At 44.5% G+C, this 10,000-nt stretch overlaps 1 protein-coding gene across 4 annotated transcripts in view; it reads left to right on the top strand.

Annotated features, from left to right (window-relative positions):
- Window positions 1-242: 242 nt before the first annotated feature.
- Window positions 243-10,000, top strand: part of ppfibp2b (PPFIA binding protein 2b) — a 92,369-nt gene continuing 82,611 nt past the window's right edge. For all 4 annotated transcript variants that reach the window (XM_083655190.1, XM_083655189.1, XM_083655188.1 and 1 more), the window contains exon 1: window positions 243-419. The gene's annotated coding sequence lies outside the window, so the exon portion shown is untranslated. The remainder of the gene's footprint in view (window positions 420-10,000) is intronic.

Genomic DNA, 10,000 nt, shown 5'->3' with positions numbered 1-10,000 from the left:
ATTAAATAATGTTGCCTATGTGCTATGTGCAACATATTGTTACAACTACAAGCTAACTAGTTACTTAGCCTTGTTACAAGCTTACTAATGTGTTACTATTTCCAATCAGACGCGCTTGAGCGTGCAACAACCTCCTACTTTTACGAGGAGCACATAAAGGCAACATTATTGGCAGTGGTGTGCGCGCTCCCACAAGGCTATCACATGGCAGGTGATTGTTGCGGGGGCGCGCAGAGGGAAGCAGCGTCCCTGCGCTCAGGACAGGACGAGAGAGACTCAACTCTGTCACCTCCGAGACCACCGAGTGTGTGAATGTCTCCTCAAGTATCGATCTATATATGTCTTGAAGTGCATTACTCGCCTCCTGCAAGCTGAACTGAGGGATTTGGTGTAGCAAAGCTTCAGAGGAGTCGGATATCGTGAGTAATATAACAACATTTAAGCAAATGAATACGAAAAATAACCACAGTAACTACTGCTACAAGTATCGCAGGGAAACTTCAAGTCCATGGGGGAATGTTGAAAAGCTATCTTAAAGTACGATAACGTCATAAAACAATATATGACTATGTATGTATGCAGAGACACAGCAAGTCCCCACGAGAATATCAATTGATGTTTCCGTGGTGTGGTACAGTAGCTAGGGGGTTTCCATCTCGAAAAGTTTGGCTCCAAGTCCAGTTTATTTAATCGATTTGTTCATTTAGGCTTTTCAGGACGCTAAAGTAGACAGTTAAGATGGTCACTGGACACAAAGCTGAAGTCACATAGAGGGATTAACTGTCAGGGACCATGCTGGAAATAAGTGTCCGCACTTTTGCATGTTTTATTCCCTTGGATGGTGTGTCTTTATATCCATAATAAATCAAATCAAATGTCCCAAAGTAAAAATCACTATCCTATAATAATCACCTATAATATGCATACAGAGACTTATATCTTCTATCATTATCTTATCATTACCTTATCATACTTTATCTCCAATGGTTATCATAATATTCCTATAATATCCCTATATGGACTTATAATACTCAGCAGTGAGTTTGCCATACTCTATATTGCTTAACAACATAGCCTACTTTTAGACTTTTTCCACTTATTTGCTTGATGGTATCACTATAATATATTCATGTAACATTCCTTCCTATAGATTACAGTAAACAGGGATGCAAGTCACCTTTACATGACAGTCACCTTTTTGATCCCAAAATGGGGCACTTATTAAGTGAATGATTTCTGAGTGGTTTTGTGTCTACAGTCCGGGTCTATCTGTCACCTTTTTCACTATCCATGAATTTGCATCCCTGGTTATAGGTACATACTGTAGATGCATCCTTCTTCTGTAGGCTATATTAAACTAATTGTCTTGTCTTCCCCCCCCCCCCCCCTGTATGACAGCAACTTTTGTCTTGTGTTCCACACTCCTGGGATAGAAAATATGGTACTTTTATTGTGACAGTGGCCCTCCGCTTGTTCAGTCATGTAGCTACTGTCAGCATGGAGCTGATAAATGATGTTTAGCTGCACTGACACATGCTGTGTAATTGCAGATCATCAATTTCTGACAGCATGAGAGAGAGAGACAGAGAGACATGCTGATATGCTAATGGCGGAGTACCAACGCTGATGTGTGGCTCCCCTCAGCTGAAGCATCTGCTGTATACTGCACACACACACACACACGCACACACACACACACACACACACACACACACACACACACACACACACACACACACACACACACACACATCACAGGCAGGCTACTTGAGAGAGAGCTGAAGTTACTGTGGGGCCGCTGCCTCTTTTCTATTGCAAATCTCATTAAAAGGGAGCGAGTTGAAAGGCATCATTGCCGCTGCAATAGTGAATTGATTAAGGCTGTGTGTTTCGCTCGGCACTTGGTTGGAATCAGCACTGCAAAGTGGTGCTTGATGCACAAAGTCCCTAAAGGATAGTTAGCATAAAGTTACTTTGTTGTTATTGATGTTATTATTATGTTTAAGTAGGTAAGTAGGTTTTGCTTGTGCATACTAATGCGCACACATGCACGCATGCACTCTCTCTCTCTCTCTCTCTCTCTCTCTCTCTCTCACACACACACACACACACACACACACACACACACACACACACACACACTGGGTCTGCAGACGATGCCACTCATCCCTGTGATCAAAGCCATGTGCCATAATAGCAACAGCGGAGGTTTGCTCTGCAGCCGTATAGGTTTCTGATGATTGCTCTCTGTCATCTTAACAACTGTTGAGCTGCGGCTAATCACGCCGCATACTGTAGCTCAATGGAGGTAATCCACTGTTCCCCGAGCTGCGAGCGCGAGGCGTGAGGGGGAGGAACGAGCGGGAGGGAGGGAGGGAGGGAGGGAGGAGAAATAGTCGAGATGAAGGGAGGACTGACAGGGACAGAGGGAGGAGAGGAGAGAGCAAAAAGGGTCAATCTACAAGGAGTAATCCTCCGCTTGCTGAGGGTGGGCGGAGAAGAAAGGATCCAGAGGCAGAGAAAAAGATGAAATGACTCCAGTTTATTAGACGTCATCTTTTGTCCGTGAGAAATAAGAGAGAGAGGGAGAAAGAGAGAAAGAAAGACAGAAAGAGTAGAAGGTTTCTCTATGGTACTATTGGGGATCCTTACAGGGAAGAGGAGCAGAAAGGAGAGAAGGTAGAAGAACAAGAGTTTTTAAGCTTTAGGAAACTCCATGAATATCAAATGACTGGTGAGGTGCGAGGCCTTCAGAAGAGCTTTAATCGTCTCTTGGAGTGCTGCTGTCACCCTGCATGCTGAAGTGTGTGAAGTTAGGATATTGGATCTTTCTTTCCAGAAGCAAAGCCTCCAGTTCTTTGAGGCGATGAAGGAGCTGGAAATCCACTTGCTCCAGAATGTCTCGTAAAAGGTTCAGCGATGGTTCCACTGAAGCAGTTTCACTTTGTTCTGGTGTTTGGCGTTGCCATCTTGGAACATGGAAGCATCATGAGGGAACAGGGTTTTGCACCTGGTCCTGTAAAATGCTCTCATATTGGCAAAAGAGCATGGTAGATCAATCGCCACTGAGACCTAATAATGCAGAGTAGATGTCTGTGTCTACTGTTATAGATCCACCACCTGTTGATGTGTTGATCTGTCCAAAATGGCAACAGACATTTGGGTTGAGGGCTTCCTTTTTCTTTGTCCAATTGGAAAACAGGTGAAAGACCACAGACCGCATATTTTCTTCCATTGTTCAGGCCTCCAGGTTTTGTTCTCCTTGCACCAGCTAATGCGTCTTTGCACGTTGGCCTTGGCTTGGATACAGGCATTTTCCATAAGGTCCTGTTGGTTCCATAGCATCTGCCCAGGTCATTGAGCTTTGACTTTCATCCACTCATTGCTGATGCAGTTTGTCGTCTGTTGTTGTAAATTCTGAGACTGTTCCTCTTGCCATGTGAAGTAGTTTTGCAGTTTTTGCGACTGACTCGTGACTGCAATTCCGGCACAAAATGTTTGGCATCTTTGGACTTTAAAAACTCACAAACTGTATAATAGTGGTGGTAGTCAGACAGACAGACTTCTTTTAAATATCGGACCATATCGGACCTAGTGCCTTGGCCTGGCCAGGCATATCTTAGTGCTTTAGCCTGGCCAGGCATATCTTAGTGCCTTGGCCTGGCCAGGCATGTCTTACTTAGTGCCTTGGCCTGGCCAGGCATATCTTAGTGCCTTGGCCTGGATCTGGAAAGTGAAACCTTGCAGGGAGGGTAGAAATGAAAGGAGAGGTCAAGCCTGAAGAAGTAGGTGACACAGAGACAGCAGAGAGAGGGAGAGTGATGGAGTGAGGAAGATGATGAAGGGCTGAGAGACTATAGGGCTTCTGAGTGACATAACCATAGTGGAGGTCACAGCAATTGGGCACGCAATGGCTGTGAAGGGCTTTCTCAAAGTAGGACTTGTGCCTCTAACATAATTAAATACCAATGGTTAATTTCTGTGCTGTTTGAATTTGTATTTAGATAAGTTAGGTTGCTAGCTAATAGTTCATCATATCTAGCCAGCTAACCATCACTGCCTTGTGGTCAACACATCTAAGTTGCACAATAGTTAACTTATCTAAACTAGTGTTAGTGGTAGTAGTGGCTAGTAGTTGCATGTAATTAGTCTGATTTGCAGAAGTTGGCAGTTGGGATAAGGCCTCCACCAGTTTTGCAGGGAACGCAGATTCTCCTTCCGCTTACACTGCTCTTTTCATCCCCGTCTGTTGTTACTGTTACAACAAAAACCTAGCTGCTTAGCCAAGGTAGCCATTGTGGCTAGCTTAATTTGTGCTAACTGGGATATGATTGATGTTTATCTTTTTTCTTGTGTGTGTGTGTGTGTGTGTGTGTGTGTGTGTGTGTGTGTGTGTGTGTGTGTGTGTGTGTGTGTGTGTGTGTGTGTGTGTGTGTGTGTGTGCGTAGGGGGGGTGCTCTGCACACGCACGTCCATTTTCACTAGACTCGCCTCTTGCCCCACCACTCTTTTTCTTGCCTGATTGTCATACATGTGTATTTAGACGTTATTTGTGCAGCGCCACAACGCAGCACATCAGTGGTTGAGATTTGTAATGCAACTGCAAAGCCTCTACTCGTCCACACAGTGGAGATGGAGGGAGGATGGAGGAAGGTTTGACATGGGTGAAGAAAGGAAGTGTTGAAATGGAATGGACAGAGAGGAATGTGAATGTATGTAGTATAATGCAGGACTTAGCTGTGTTGTTAACAAATGGACAGATAGATAAAGGCTGCTATTACAGTATTTGATTTTGTTTTCAGCTGGTCTCTCTCTCTCTCTCAATTCAATTCAATTCAATTCAATTCAATTCAAAGGGCTTTATTGGCATGATAAGGTGCATCTTACATTGCCAAAGCATACATTAGCAACACTTAGCAGTTCCAAAGAATCAAAAACAGAAAACAAGACATTTTGTTACCCAGTAACATAAATCACAAAATCTGAAGATATTCAAAGAGGAAGACAAAAGAAAATTAAATGGAATGTAATAGTATAGAATACAAAAGAAGACCATTGTTGACCGGAATCTATTCAGAATAATAACAGAACAGTAATAAACGGGCAGTTAAATGGTGATAGTGCAAAATAGTGAGCAATTACAGCATATTAACAAAAATTCACAGAATCTGTAAATAACCGTTGTTATTTTGAAATCTTCAGAAGAGAGTGAAAAACAAAACAAAGCAAAAAAGAATCAAATATAATAGAATAAGATAGAATAGAATAAAACTCTCTCTCTCTCTCTCTCTCTCTCTCTCTCTCTCTCTCTCTCTCTCTCTCTCTCTCTTTCTCTCTGTCTCTCTCTCTCCATCAGCTCGTGGCCTCTGAGGGAAACACTGAGTGATTGTGAGACTGTTAGATGACCTAGCACTTTAGGCACATCAGCAGATATTATTGCTGAACAACTTCCTTGTTTCAGAGTAACTGAGTTTCATAATGCAGCCATCTTTAGTTTCAATGTTTTTTTCCCCATGTTTTCTTCTTTCTGTGTGCAGCATTTTGTGGCTCAGAAAATGAGTTTTTGGTTGTTACAGGTAGAGTTGTGTGTGTGGTGTGTGTGTGTGTGTGTGTGTGTGTGTGTGTGTGTGTGTGTGTGTGTGTGTGTGTGTGTGTGTGTGTGTGTGTGTGTGTTGGGCTGTATTTATTTATGTTGCTGCTGCTCCTCATATTATTTCGGTAACTTTGAACGGAGCCTTGTACCAGTCACTCACTCCAGGAGATGTTGGGGATTTCAAATATTTGATCTGGATCTGACTTCAGTGCATTCACATTTGTATTTGTCTTTGCCCTCCCCTCTCTTGCAAGAATGTAAAATATGCTAGTATACACCGTGTCCGCACTGACCGGTCTCTATTTGTGTTTCTCATTGTACTGTAGGACTGTTTTATTCTAGGAATTTACAGATACACTCAATGTAGAAGTCCCACTTTTTACATGCTTACTGCACTAGTGTTGCTGCGTAAACCAGGTGGATAGTTTGGAAACACACACACACACACACACACACACACACACACACACACACACACACACACACACACACACACACACACACACACACACACACACACACACACACACACACTCAAATTGCTATTTGACTCACAGAGACAGAATGAGTCCATTGCCAAAACACTTTTTTTTTTTAAATGGTGGGTAAAACAATAGTTTCACTTCATTCAATATCTCTAAAATATAGAGCATCCAGTGTGTATTTTGTCAGTAGGAGGACTTATGGAGGACGTAGGAATGTTTTAATTGTGTGCTAGCAGTCATTTTGTAAGAGGAAATATCTCTTTGTTGAATGGAAGATTGACATTTGTGGTGAAGAGCCAAAATGTGCACACTAGAGGAGATAAAGTGAGAAGCAAAATTGATTCAAGGTTTTAATCTGTAGCCCAGCCACTCGCTTTCCTGCTTCGATGGATGCCTTTGGATCAGGGCTGACATTGATTCACTTTCTTCCCTCTTCAAATCAAAATGTCAATTGAGCTGCAACCATTTACTGATGATTGTGCATTAGTAGGGTTGTTCAATGTCAACCAAATAGCCGTCACGATGGTTCCACAGTGAAACATCACGATGGTTCCACAGTGAAACATCGCGCAAAATAAAGTTATCGTTACAGATCTTGACCAACGTGTGTGTGTTGAATTTAACTAGCTGGCAGAAAACTGACAGAATTACTGGTGGATATAACATTAGATTTGTGTGGGCTCAGTTTTGAACCTAACAGAGACAGAGAGTTAAGGAGAGATAGAAACACAGCAGCAGCAGCCTACAGTATGTAATGGAGCGACTTCCTGGAAACAGGCAAGTTAAATTCACAGTTGAAGACTTGTACTCACTTTGGGTTGAAAACAGGAAAGAACGTGAAGTTTCTTCTTTGTCTTAACGTTTACACACCAACACAACCAGGACTTCTGCTTCTCCTCCCCTCCCCCTTCTCCTCCACTCTACCGCTTCTCTGAACTAGGTGCGCTTGTTTAATGCCGCCCGAGCGTCCCCCACGCGTCACAGTGAGTGGACTTGGCAGATGATTTCTCACGATGTGCGATGTAGAAAGCTCAGAGGTCGATGGGGGTCGGCCCATCGACGATGGTCGATGCCATCGTCCATCGTGCCAACTATTAGCTCTAAATCATCACCTTACAGATGGAGAGTTAGGAGCTTCTTACTGCATACAGTGCTGATGTGGACTAGTCCTGCATGAGCGCACAGCAACAGTTCCTCTTAGGATCAGCACCAGTGGGCAAGCTTAGACCTTCCCACCTGAAGTCCAAAAATGTTCCTGAAAGCTGTAGTTCATCGAAACATCACTTGGGGCTGGGTGCAGTAGGCATTCACCCCATGTTAAAATGCTCGACTTTGTAACAGGATTAAACATCTTTCCAGGCAGGGGCGAAACACGGTTTTGGTCTATATAGCTAATTTCACCTTTTCATAACTCGCCCGTTTGGGAGTAAAATAGATGGTAGAAAAGGGTGTGATTGACAGGTCACCTGTCCAGTGATCGCGACACGCAACTTGCCGATCACAGACCAATAGCAGGCGGAGTTGCGGCTCTGGGAAACCCCCATCTCACGTGAGCTGCACAAGGACCCCAAGATGGCGACATACAACACTTTGCTGCAAAACGTGAGTCCAGAAAATAGTGGATGAGTTTGTCCATATTATTTAGGTCAGTGGTCAGCACCCATACCAGTGTTTCCCATTCATTACCATGGTCTAATTTGTTAATTTTGCTCTCAAAATGCACCAGATTGATGATTATATTTGTAAAATGTACAACATTTTTTTCCGGGTGGCCATGCCCCCAGACCCCAGAGGGTCTGAGGTCGACCACCCACCACAATCTCACTACATCCTGTGGGAAACACTGCATCCAGACCAGTACCCATACAGGTATCACAGCTTGAAGATGGCATGGCCCTGCCTGTGTGTCACCTATTCACCTTATGTTCCAACACAGGGGTCAGCCAGTTACTTCCTATTGTGTTGACACTTCCTGTGACAGTACAGTACTAGTGAGCAGGTAAAACAGACGGTGTTTTGAACAGGAAGTCATAACACAACTGGGTCAAGTGGGCGGAGCTACATGTACATAAGGTGAATGAATACCACATGTGTATATTAAGCACTTTCTTTTAAAGCTTTAGATTTTTTTTATCAAGTTTTTTTCTCCCCCTTTTTCTCCCCAATTGTACTTGGCCAAATTCCCCCTGCTGTCCTGATCATTGCTCCACCCCCTCTCTGCCAATCTGGGGAGAGTTGTAGTCGAGCGCATGCTACCTCTGATACATGTGTAGTCGCCAGCCGCTTCTTTTCACCTGACGAGGAGTTTCATGCTACCCCCACCCCCCAACACCCCCACTTCCCCCGCGCGGTTCCCCTCCCCCCGAACAGGTGCCATGCACCGACCGACCAGAAGAGGCACTAGTGCAGCGACCACGTGTGTGTGTGTCTGTGTGTCTGTGTGTGTGTGTGTGTGTGTGTGTGTGTGTGTGTGTGTGTGTGACATTTACCTGGATCTGCTTCTGAGACCCTTTAACACAAACACACACACACACACACACACACACACGCACACACACACACACACATACACAGACAAACACACACACACACACACACACACACACACACACACACACACACACACACACATACACAGACAAACACACACACACACACACACACACACGCACACACACACACACGCGCACACACACACACACACACACACACACACACACACACACACACACACACACACCCCCCCCCCACACACACACACACACAGACACAGCCTATGCCTGTAATTTGATCCTGTAATGTGATGCGTAGATGTCTTGTTAGCAGGTTGGTTGAGGCTCTCACTGTAACTCTAGTCTCTAGCCGAGGTGCCAGCCGCTGCTGTTGTGTCATTACTCTACATGTATGGCTGTCATTGGATGGAGAGAGTTTTTAGCCAATCAGCCCGTGCTTAGTATTTTTGCAGTATGTCTGGATTTGAATGGATGTTGATGAGATGGCAGTCTCCCCATCAAAATATTTTGCTCTGCACTTTACTTTTTTTAACACTTTGAAAAGAAATTCTAAATAATAAATTCAAAGTTTTATCTTGCATAAGGAGGGAGCCTTACAAAATTTCAGCTTTCAGTAGATATGAAACACACTCCTACTGTAACAGTCATGCACGCACGCCCCCCTCCCCCCCCCCCCTCCCCCACACACACACACACACGACACCACTCAACATCCTCGATGACACGTGTGCCCGTGTCATCTCCTCAGCTTCAACACATCAACACACATGGCAGAATGAGACCGCAACCTAATTGGCCAGTTCATCAGCCACAACACTTCCCATTGGCTTTTTCCGTTGCCAACTGAGTGCCGATTGGTCAGCCCCAGCTGTCAGAAGCGGTTGCGAGCGTCTTTGATGTGTGTGTGTTAAGCGGTGTCGACATGTTTTTACAGTAGTGGCTTGCTGACACTGGTCTTGGAGGCCGCTGCTGGTTTCTAGGCCCCAGGCTAGATGTCAGGGCTTCATAACAGACGAGGGAAATAAAATGTCCATCTGCTTTGGAAAGACAGCAAAACTGTGCGTCCTCTGCATAGTTGTGCTTACCTCTTCCAGGTGTTGCCAAGTACAGTGAGATTTATCTTTTGACTGAATACTGTCTGTTACAGTTTGTTTTGTCTGCCCCTCTTAGGCAGAACAGTGTGCTGGAGCCAAGACATGTAGAGTCACAGTGAGAGCACCTGATAGGAAAACAAGCGTTATTTCGCAATAGCTGCGACCACATATGTGAATTCCCGAAATTCAGGATGGCAGGGGCAGCCCACTCTGCCTCTGCCACCCTGCATTTCAGAATCCACCCCCCCCCCCCCATCCTTATCCAATTTGCATGGACAAACACACAACTTCACACACACACACACACCCACGCAC

Source organism: Poromitra crassiceps (genome assembly GCF_964638095.1).
Source record: "Poromitra crassiceps genome assembly, chromosome: 18".
NCBI lineage: Eukaryota > Metazoa > Chordata > Actinopteri > Beryciformes > Melamphaidae > Poromitra > Poromitra crassiceps.
This window is presented reverse-complemented; position numbering and strand designations above follow the sequence as displayed.